The 10897-nt window shown below is 37.0% G+C and overlaps 1 long non-coding RNA gene across 3 annotated transcripts in view; it reads right to left on the reverse strand.

Annotated features, from left to right (window-relative positions):
• Positions 1 to 867: 867 nt before the first annotated feature.
• The window catches only part of LOC148225506 (uncharacterized), a 70488-nt gene continuing 60458 nt past the window's right edge, over positions 868 to 10897 (reverse strand). For all 3 annotated transcript variants that reach the window (XR_015807767.1, XR_015807764.1, XR_015807765.1), the window contains 2 exons: positions 9987 to 10167; positions 868 to 1821 (listed from right to left, as the gene is read on the reverse strand). This is a non-coding gene — a long non-coding RNA (uncharacterized LOC148225506). The remainder of the gene's footprint in view (positions 1822 to 9986; positions 10168 to 10897) is intronic.

The following is a 10897-nucleotide window of genomic DNA, read 5'->3' on the forward strand; positions in this document are numbered from 1 at the left end:
TTCTTTTTTTAGCTAATAAAATTATTCGGGTCATGCTGAAAATTATTATTGCATACCTTTAGAAAACTGCAACTTTCTAAATACCTAAGTCTGTTTGGAAATTATAGATGAGGTGTCTGGAGGGCTATGTCTCCTTATGATTCTTGTTTATTAGTCTAATGGTCTAATATGGTCTAATGTTTTACCCAGACTTCAACATGAAACAAAAGAATCACAGCTGTTGTCATTCAAAACCATTTGATGGAGTGCAAGACTGCACTTTAAAGTAACCAATAATCAGGTTACATTTATGGGAAGTGGGTGACAGGTTCTAGGTCCTCTTCAACTTGAGAAGACATAAACCATCATTTCTTACCTTCTTAAAGTGACATCATAATAACAAAACAACCTTGAATAGGACTGGTATTCTGTCATTCATTTGAAGAGAAGGCATTTGTGAGTAAAAGATGAAAATGAATGTGGGACTCCTGGGCCCTGGAAGGGCAAGCTCCAGAGGAAGTGCTGTTGCTCCAGTGGCTAATAGGACAGTGTTCTTTGGGAGACCTCATACTTCCTAGGACTGTTTATGTGTTTTCCATTAAACTGCTGTCAGAAACAATATATTGTTGTCACCTTCACATTTCCCTCCACCTGTGTTTAAAAAGAAAATAGCCAATCATCCATTCCTCAAGGGAAAATGTGGTCTCTGATGCCTAGTAGAAGGCTTTGTGTTAGGCATGGTTGTGAGTTGATTCTGCCTGGACACCAGGTGCCCACCAATACCATTCTCAACTGGACAGGGGAGAAAAAAAATAAGGAAAGGCCCATGATTCAAGACACGGACAGGGAAAGATAACTGGTTACCATCATGAGTAAAGCACATCCAACTTGGGGACATTATTTTAATTTATTACCAATCAAATCAGAGTAGAGAAATAAGGAATAAAACAAAATGTTTCCACTACCCCTCCCTTCTTCACGGGCTCAAATTTATTCCATATTCTGTATGTCTTCCCCACAGTGGCCAATGGGGAAGGTGAAAGCAGGCTGTGCTTAGCTCATCACATGTTGTCTCTGCCAGTCCTTCCTTCTCAAAAGAGGACTCCTCACATTCTTGCCCTGTCCCAGCATGAATTCTTTTTCCATGGGGTACAGTCCTTCTGGAACAGATTGTTCCAGCACTGGTCTCCAGTAGGGTCACAATTCCTACCAGCAAACTTGTGTCAGTATGGGCTCTTCTTGCCATGAGGACAGAGCATGGGCTTCCCACAGGATCACTGCCTCCTTTGGACATTCACCTGATCCAGGGTTGGGTCCTCCCAGGGCTGAACATGGCTCTCTGCTTCACTGTGGGTCTCCATTCCTGCCTCATCGTGATCTTCATCATGGGCTACAGGGGAATGTCTGCTCTGGCACCTGGACCACCTCCTCCCCCTCCTTCTTCACTGACCCAGGGATGTTTATCTCAGACTCCTTTCTCTAGCTGCAGTTGCTGTTGCACAAGTTTTTTCTCCTCTTCTGGAATCTGTCATCGCAGGAGTGCTACCACTGATGCTGGTGGCTGATGGGGTCAGTCGTGAGCAGTAGCAGGTCCATCTTGAATATGCCAGGCATCAGGGAATGCTTCCAGCAGCTTCACACAGAAGACACCCCTTTAGCTGCTCTTGCTACTGAAACTTTGCCGTGGAAACCCAATTCAGGCATCTAGTCAGAAGGGCTAAAACCATGGGTGAATTGGGATTTCAGATTCAGCTGTCTCTAATGTTTTCAAATACTTACCATGGGCCTCCTTTGGTTGTATCAAATCCCAGTCTTAACTCAGTGCATAATTCTCTCTGGAGGCTGTAGAGAGATTTTCAGATGAGCAGAATTGAGGGACCAGATATCTAGAAATTTACACTTTTATAAAGCCAGCAGTATTTACATAAAGGATATCTGCACAAATCAAAGGATTAAACCAGTATTGTTTCTGTGAGTACACAGCTTATAGCTTAGTGTTTCTGTCAGCCAATATTTGATACAAAATTATTTGAGTTCCATAAAATCAACCCAAAGATAGCTCTGTATTTTAGATGACAGTCAAGGATGGAGAATAACAAAAGGCAGATGTGAAGTCTTGGGCTGAACTGACCAGTCTGAATTGATAATGGTATTTACAATGGGAAGGATTACCTTTTAATATTAAGTGTGGATTTTAGTAGATTAGTGGATTCTGTTTCAGACTTGACCACAAACTCACTTTGATTTTCCTTAGGTCTCTTTGAATTTGTGTGCTATGTAAAAGAAAATCTTAAAAGACCACTAGCCCTAAATAAATTTTATACTGAGATCTGCTTTTTTATCCCTTAACTCCTGTGGAGAAAAATGTCTATAAGACTCTGGTGTAATTTTATACTATAGTTAGTTCCCACTGATTCTAGGAGGAGTTCATCAAAACCAGAGAAATTCTCAGCACAGGGAGCTTGTTTGAAATTTCCTTAAACAGAGCTAGAATTGTCTGACTTTGTCTCTATGTGCCCAAATACAAAAATAGGTATAAACTGCCTGCCTCATTAGTACAGGGCATCCTTTGAACCATAATTATTTATCTTTGAAAGGATGTTTGCAATGCTCAGATGGAAAAAGAAATGTGTTATTATTATGAATAATTAATTTTCAGTGGTTTTGTGGGATTTCATTCCATGAGTTTAATGGAATTCACATGGCAAAGTCCACTCACTGTTGTAAGTCTGAAGGGTTTTCGGATTATAAAAAGAGATAAAAGAATCTCCATGTCTCCCACAGTAAATTGCATGTCCCATTCTGCATTACTTAATAAAAAGCTGGACCAATCAGATGATTACAATAAAAATTTGACTTAAAGGGGCTATAGACAAACTAACAAAATTATTTTTCTGGCAAGTTGTAGTAAAGAAATACCTGAAATTAGATTGATTTGTAATGTCAATAACATATTGAAGTCTGAGCAGATTCTGAAGTACTATGGCCGTTTATTTTTTAAATGGTTCTTTATTTTGGAAGAAGCTGATAAGGGAGAGATCGCCTCTCATCCAAGAGGGGAGTGGAATATATGATGAACTCAGCTGGGTAGGGAATATCAGTCAGAAGTTTTGATGCAACGCAGAACGCTGTCAATGGTGTGAGATGATGTCTTGAGGAGCTACCAACCTGCTGCCAAGCAAAGGTGTGTTCTGAATGTGGGAAGAAGTAGAACAGGACACAGGACGTGCTCTAGTATGTGGTGAGAGCTGGAAACAGCATTTCAGAATGCCTGTGATCTTCCTTACCCATATCTCAATCAACTCTTCAGCACTTTGTTTCAGCCAGTACCATGTAGTACTTCTTACTCAGCAACAACCACCTTCTGGTAACCCTGACTTCCTCAGAACTCATTTTACACTAATACACTAATCCTAAAGTCCAGGAATACTGCCATAGCTTTTTCAAGCTGCTCAGCCTCCATCAAAGGCTTTATGTATAAGTGATTATTTCTCTACCAGTCCTTCTTCTGTAGCCCTCTCTTCATAAATGATCCTTAATTTTCCCTTTTATTAATATGCCAGTGTTAAGGAAATGATACAAATAAACCTCTACTGCACTAAAAATCTTCCCTTCAAAGAACACAGGCAGAACTATAGAAGCAATGTTGCTTTAAACTGTTTCAGTTTGGTTGGCAACAGGCAGTTCTTTGCACTTTTGTCCTAGGTTCTGAAATCCCTGCTCCATTCCTGACATATTACTGAAAAAAAGGCATGTTATTACTCCAGGTGCATCATGTAGAGTTCTGGGGGCAAAAAACGAAAAAGCATCCATCATGTCCAGCTTCTCTACATCTTCAAAATGGAAGTAAGCCATTCCTTTTGCCTTCACTGTTGTTCTGGGATTTTGTCTTCTCAGAGCTGGATGGGGCCAGAATTACAAACAGGAATATAGAATCATAGGTGCATAGAATATCCTGTGTTGGAAGGGATCCACAATGATCAAGTTAAATTATTGACCCTGTACAGGACAACTGAAAAAATCACACCATGTGTCTGTAAGTGGCGTCCTAATACTTGAACCAAGCTGGCTTGGTGTCTCAAACTGTTCCTTGGGGTGCCTGTTCAAGTGCCAAACTACCCTCTGGGTGAAAAACCTTTTTCTAATATCCAGTCTAAACCTCTCTTGATACATCTTCAGGCAATTGCCTTAGGTCCCATCACTGATCACCACAGAGAAGACATCAGTGCCTGCCTCTCTGCTTTCTCTCACAAAGAATTTGTTGACAGATAAGAGGTCTCCTTTCCTCAGATTCCTCTTCTCTAGGCTGAAAAGACCAAAAGACCTCAGCCTCTCCTTGTATAGCTTCCCATCAAGGCCCTTCACTGTCTTCCTGGCCCTCCTTTGGGCACTGTTTAATAGTTTAATATCATTACATTATGGCAGCAAACACCGCATCCAGGACCTGAAATGAGGCTGCCCCAGCTCAGAGCAGAGCAGGACAATCCCCTCCCTTGCCCAGCTGGTGATGCTGTGCCTGATGCCCCAGGACAGGGTTGGCCCTCCTGGCTGCCAGGGCACTGCTGACTCAGATTCAACTTGCCATGGGCCAGGATCCCCAGGTGACTTTCTGTGGCACTGCTTTCCAGCCTCTCATTCCCCAGTCTGTCTGTATAAGCAGGGTTGCACCATCCCAGGGGCAAAATCTAGGACTTGTTAAACTTCATACTACTGGTGATCACCCAGCCCTCTAATTTGAATGTATTGGGAATATGGCTCCATTTGAGATATATCCCACATGCCTAAACAGATCAATCTATGGGAACTCCACTGAGAGGGCAATTGTCATATAAATGACAGTAAAATTTAAGGTAAAAGACTCTAAACAAGATTTGGCTTAATTTGGCTTAAAATTAAAGGGTGAAAGAAACTGAACCTAAATGCTGAAACTCTTAAAACTATCTTTTTTCAATGTGTGGTTGAAGAGGTTAAAGGCAAAATGTTCAATGTTAGTCTGCCTGTTGTGACCTAGACAAGGACTGGCATGTGGTGGAGTCATTCCTACTGCCCTTTCAGCCCTGTTGAATGCTGGTTGTAAGAAAAATGAAGATCAAGTTGGGATAAAAATTGCAGCTTTCTATTCATGTTTGCCAACAGAGATTACACCCTTAATGGCCTGAAGTAGAGTAAATGTAAATTATCTTCATAACAGAGGTTAGCTTAATGAACCTTTCTGAAATATTGCATATTTTTGTATTATAAAACTGAAACTCTGTGTGTCATCAGACACAGAACTGGAGACAGCAAAGCAAATTTCTTCCATTAATAAATATTCTAAAACTGGCTGTCTTACACAGGTGGATTAAACACTTAATATAGCCCGATACACCTGCTGGAAAAATCAAGCCTTCTTGCTGAGTGTTATAGCAACAAGGAGATTGACTAGGTAGACCAGAGGACTTTCTATGTTCTTAAATATCTATATTCTTGTAACATGCATCAAGGCAAAATCAATTTCTAGGCAAAATATTTATTCAATGGATACTTATAAGATCTATTTCAGTGCTGAAGGAATAATGCAACAAAGAACATTGTTGACAATATAAGTGTTTTTTTCTACATATTTTCAAATACATATCTATGACATAATGCATTTCTTGCACTGCACCTGTTTATTGATATATGCATAAGAGGATACTGTTTAAATACAAATTAAGAACTTTTAAATAAAAATTATTATTTCTATTCCATCCTTGCAATAATATTCAAGTGGTTTGTAATTTACAGGTATTGGGACTATTCTATGGATTAATGTCTTTGGGAAAGTTGGCAGAAAACCTAACTTTATTCAAATAAAGTAAAAAATAGCAATTCAACTTTCTTAAAGGCAAATAATTTCTAATGTATTTCAAATATATCTTAGCCTTTCTTCTTTGCTTCATGTCATTATGTTAAATATCTTACTTTTTTCTTTTTTTTAAATAAAAAACTTAAGTACTCTTTTAAATTAACTGCACTAATGGCTTTGATTTGAAAATTTTGAAATAAATTCCATGTATTTGACAATCTTTATATCTACTCGGTTTTCTATTTAGCTTCTTCAATTTCATGCCATGTCCTTGTCCTTATTTCCTCATTGTTGCCTATATTTTAGCTTCACACAAGGTTGTTTTATAAGGAAAACAAACTGCCACAATACCAAGATGATAATCTTTTCTTCCCTCTCCAGTTTTGATATTATTGTCTATATTGACTATCTTGAAAAAATGCAACACAAATTACAATCTGAATTCCACCCTTTGGAGTACATAAAGCAAATAAAATGCTTGTTTCACAAGAGTTTTGTATCATATAAATTAAAAAGTAATTCAAATACATGAACTCATAAGTGTTTGAATTTTATGACCTCTGAGTCATCCTAAATACAATTTGATTGCCTCAGGGTGCATTGAGCTGTTGCAAAAACAGGTTGCTTTTGCAAAAAGAAAAGAATCATAGAAATGTGTAAGAATTAATTGTAATGTAATTTTAAATGTAATCTTGCCAATTGCAATATATAAGTTTGTAATTTCTGCTTTTGACTTGTACTAAACTGCACTATGATTATTACACAGGTAAAATATTCAGTGTTATGCTATGGCTACTGCATGCATTGATTAAACTCTCCAGTGTTCATGAAGGCTGACAGGGATTCAAAGGAGGAAATGTAAAACTTGAAGGTACAGCAGTATAGTGACATTTCACTCTATAAAGCTGCCAATATTTTAATCCTGCACGTAAATCATTTTCATCAGCCCAATTCCATATCTTAATTTGTGTAGCAAACAAAGTATTGGATTGCATTATGTTTAATAATTAAGAATGTGATATCAATTTCCATATATTTTAAGTTCCTGGACAAGAAATAGAGTTAACGTTTTTAGTTTCAATTTGTTTGCTTTACAAAATAAGAATGATTAAGGATTAGGTCTAATTTTCATGCTGTGATCAACCAAATTTTCATTATTTCTTTTTATAGAACCTTTAGTTTCTTTACCTAAGTGATGTCTTCGTCAATGTTCATGTTGTATTCATTTAGAGTGATGATTGATATGGTAATAGATACAGTGTGATTGAAAGCAACCTTTGTCAATAGGAAGGCCAAATACTCAAACAGTGTATTGGTTTGAGTTTGCTCATTATTGGAGACCTTTCATAGTCATATTGACTTGCTGTCCAAATGTTGTTACTTACCTGATGCTTTCATTGTTTAAATGGTATAGACATTGGTATTGAACATGACTTTTCCCAATATTTGTCCTAAAATACACACATGGCTCAATTATCCAGTGAAAATTCTTAAGGACTATTTTCAAAGTATTAAAGGGGTATTTGGGAACATAAGCTAAATGTTTGTGACAGAGAAAAATAGTGTCTTACACTGGTGATGTTAATGCAATATGTACTGCACTGTGAATTTGCATTTCATGATATTAGAAAATTACCAGAAGTTTGCTTTCTCTGAAACGCATTTTCTTCACAGCAGCAGAAGTCCAGGGAACCACACTTGTTGCAAAAAGAGCATTCCAGAATCACAGAAAATATAATTTTTCCCTTATATGTAGATTTTGCCATTCAACAGTGTTTCTATTCTTGACAAAACTCTTCTGGACTTATTCTGGCCCTAATCATGTATTAGACATTCCTGCAGAAGATGTGACCTTAACTTCAATACTAATGCATTTCAGGAACGTGAAGAAAAATGCACTCCCCTTCCTTCTTCAGAGTCATTGTGCTTTGAGACTTGACAAGAGACCAGGCTCCACTAAACTCTTGTGCAAAAAAAAAGTAGAGGTACAATATAAACAAAAATAATTTTTTTATGCAAATACAGCAAGTCTTCATGGGACATCAGAGTTGGCTAGTGCTTTATGATTTTCAGTGCAGCCCAAATACAGCAGGGAACTAAGATTCCTCTGGGACTACACAGAACAGAGAAAAATCATGAATTGGCATGAGAGGTTTTAGATGGCACCGACAGTTCTCTGCCCCAACAGACAGTGTAATTACAGTGAAACAAAATTATGACTCTATCCTTTCTGACTTGTCCATATCTTTCACAAGATATCTTCCATATATTCCTAAACTTAAGACTTGCTTTAAATTAATCTTTTCCATGTCCTAAAAGGATTTCAATTACCTTCTTTCTCCCTCTAATTTGCTGTGAAAAGAGAGTAATTCTATTGCAGATCTTTCCAGGTCCTCTCAATTTTGAAAACCCACTCAAAAATGAGATGACAACATTAATGAATTAACTTTTCATATATGAGATATAGGAAACAGGAGAAAGTACATGAAAGTTTTTCTCTTTTATCTCATGTTGATATTTCCCCTAAATAAAGACACTTGACTGAAAAGTTCATTAATAATTTCAAATTTGTGAACTACCCCAAGTGAAGTGATTTTTCAATCAAGTTATTTATATATTGTTCAATTAAATATATAGAAAATTTACAATTTTCTGAAGTTTCTTGTGATATTTCCTTCAGAAAAATATAATGAAAGGCTAGTTGGAAAGATTTGAAGCTAAAATTGTTGTTAAAGATTAAGGGTTAGGTAGATTTCCTTCCAAAGCCTGAGTTATCTATTTTAGTCATTAAAGTCCCTGTATTTGTTTATTGTGATCTGATGAGCACTTTTGTCCTTTTAAATCACCCGTTGGTCAAAGTAATACCAAGCTATGGCTTTCTTTTTCTTGTCAGTGCCAGTTGCCTTCCTTTCTCAATTTCCTTGCTTTGTGTCTCTGTCTGTGCATAGTCCCTGAACTTGTGCCACTAACCATCATCAAACTGCAGCTATAGTAGAAGACTGCTAATAATATGCAGGCAACAATCCTTTTCTGTATTAGGATGTGAGAATGGACACTGAAGAATATTATAGAAAGGGGTGTTTCTCTTATCTAAGTGTCATAATTCCCTATATCCCTGAAAATGCATGCAGGTCTAGTGAATGCCCGAAGTAAAGTTGCTTTCATTCATTTGTTTCTGAACCGAGCAACCTGTTCAAATTGAATGTATACTCAAGAAAGAAATATATATATCCTTGTTAGGCTGGATACAAAGATAAATCATTTATTTCAGAGTTCAGAGATGTGTTCAGCAATGCCGTCCCTAATTTTAATTTTTTTTTTAATTTATAAAGGTAAATATATAAACTGTAAATACATATTATAATGTAAAATACTATGTTTATTTCATTGGCTTTTTACTTTGCTTTTGGTAAGGTTCCCTTAATTAAAAAAAAAAAAAAAAAAAAGAGAAAATTCAGATCTATGGATATTTATTAAAAAAATCTCAGGACAGAAGCCCTCCAGCTTATTACATCATTTAATTTATAGGAATTGAACGCTGTGCTGTACTCAGCATATTTATTACATAATTACATACTTCCTCCCAGAAAAGTAAGTAGAAGTTTAGGTATTTGAGGAGGTTTTGCTCTGCCTTCCTTATAATACTGATAAGGAAGCTTTTCTGTTTTAATAGGAAAATAAAGTAAACAAATCATCAGTATCATTGTATTCACATCTGCAGCTCTCTTGCCTTGAGAGATTCTATTGTACCAAAGAGGAACTTTTGCATTGCCCACATTGTAGCATCAGTAACACAAACTCTAATTTTACAACATGCACAACTGGAAAAAAAATGGTGTAATCAACATTGCGACTCCTTGGCTTTGCACATGCTAAATGAAATTGCCCCCTGAGCATCCCAGTAAGGCTTGCTCAAATTGCAATATTTTTCTTCTTATTTACAAAAAGCTGCCATTGAATAGCGCCTGAACACGAAGACATGTCTCACTTCAAGGAAATGAGAAAAGCATGCCATCAATGCTCCTGGTCTCTGAGCAGAAGGTGCAAAGAGGGAAAAGTTACAAATGCTGAAATATAAAATAGGAAGGTAATATGAACAGCAGATGTTGTGAAAGACAATTCAGCAATGTAGAAAGGAGCCTGGAGAGTGCAATTAGAAACAAAGTAGACGAAAATGTACCTGATGACGGGCAGCCAATAGAGCATAAATCTTCATTTTTCTTTCTGGAGTGATAACAATGTTCCTTTCCTCTGCCCTTTGGGAACTTCTACATAATATTGGTGGGCAGATACAATTCCAGGCTTCTCCTCTTCTGAGCTGTCAGGAACCAAGCTCTCTAAACTGGAAACTATTCCAATTCCTGGGATTTTTTTCCAGAAGTCCAAAAAGGAATAGGGAAATAGGAAAATTCAGGTCATAACATTTTTATTCTCCAGTGACATAAGTCAGCGATTGCTACTTTTTACTTGATAATAGTTATTTTTAATTTTATGAGTCTGTCTGGAATACAGAAGGCTTTGAAGTGCCTAACACTTATGAGTAACCTCTTTTGCTGTTGAGGGAGGGAAAAAAACAACTCCTACAGGATTCCTACTGGTGAGAGGGCTTCTGGAAGAAATGGTAGTCCTTTGGCTAGATTGCACTGTTGGGGAAGCTGATGGGAATCCACCAGAGTTATTAAAAAAAAAATTGCACAACTCTTTTATAACTTTAGAGCTTACAGTAACAACAACACAATAAAAGTTATTTAATGAGACTGAATAAAATGCTTATGCAGGTAAAATATGGGCAGTTCTGAATCAAGGGCAAAAAGTCACTCCAGTTGTGAAAGAGATTGCAGTGGGAACTAAAGGCACTGTGTACAAGAAGGTTTGAAAAATCCTGAGTTCATAAGCAGCACTGGGCACAATTGAGTACTTACACACAGTAATATTTGCCATTGGTATGTGTAAAGATTTTTAGAGGAATAAGATAGTTATTCATTTGAAATATGAAAAGACTAAAGAGAAAAATGTGGTAGAGAATGTAACAATGAGGGAAACTGAAAGCTGGTAAGAAATAGAAAAAGATTGGGTTTGGAGATTTGGAAT

This window comes from Sturnus vulgaris, chromosome 1 (genome assembly GCF_052056855.1).
Source record: "Sturnus vulgaris isolate bStuVul1 chromosome 1, bStuVul1.hap1, whole genome shotgun sequence".
NCBI classification, from domain to species: Eukaryota; Metazoa; Chordata; class Aves; order Passeriformes; family Sturnidae; genus Sturnus; species Sturnus vulgaris.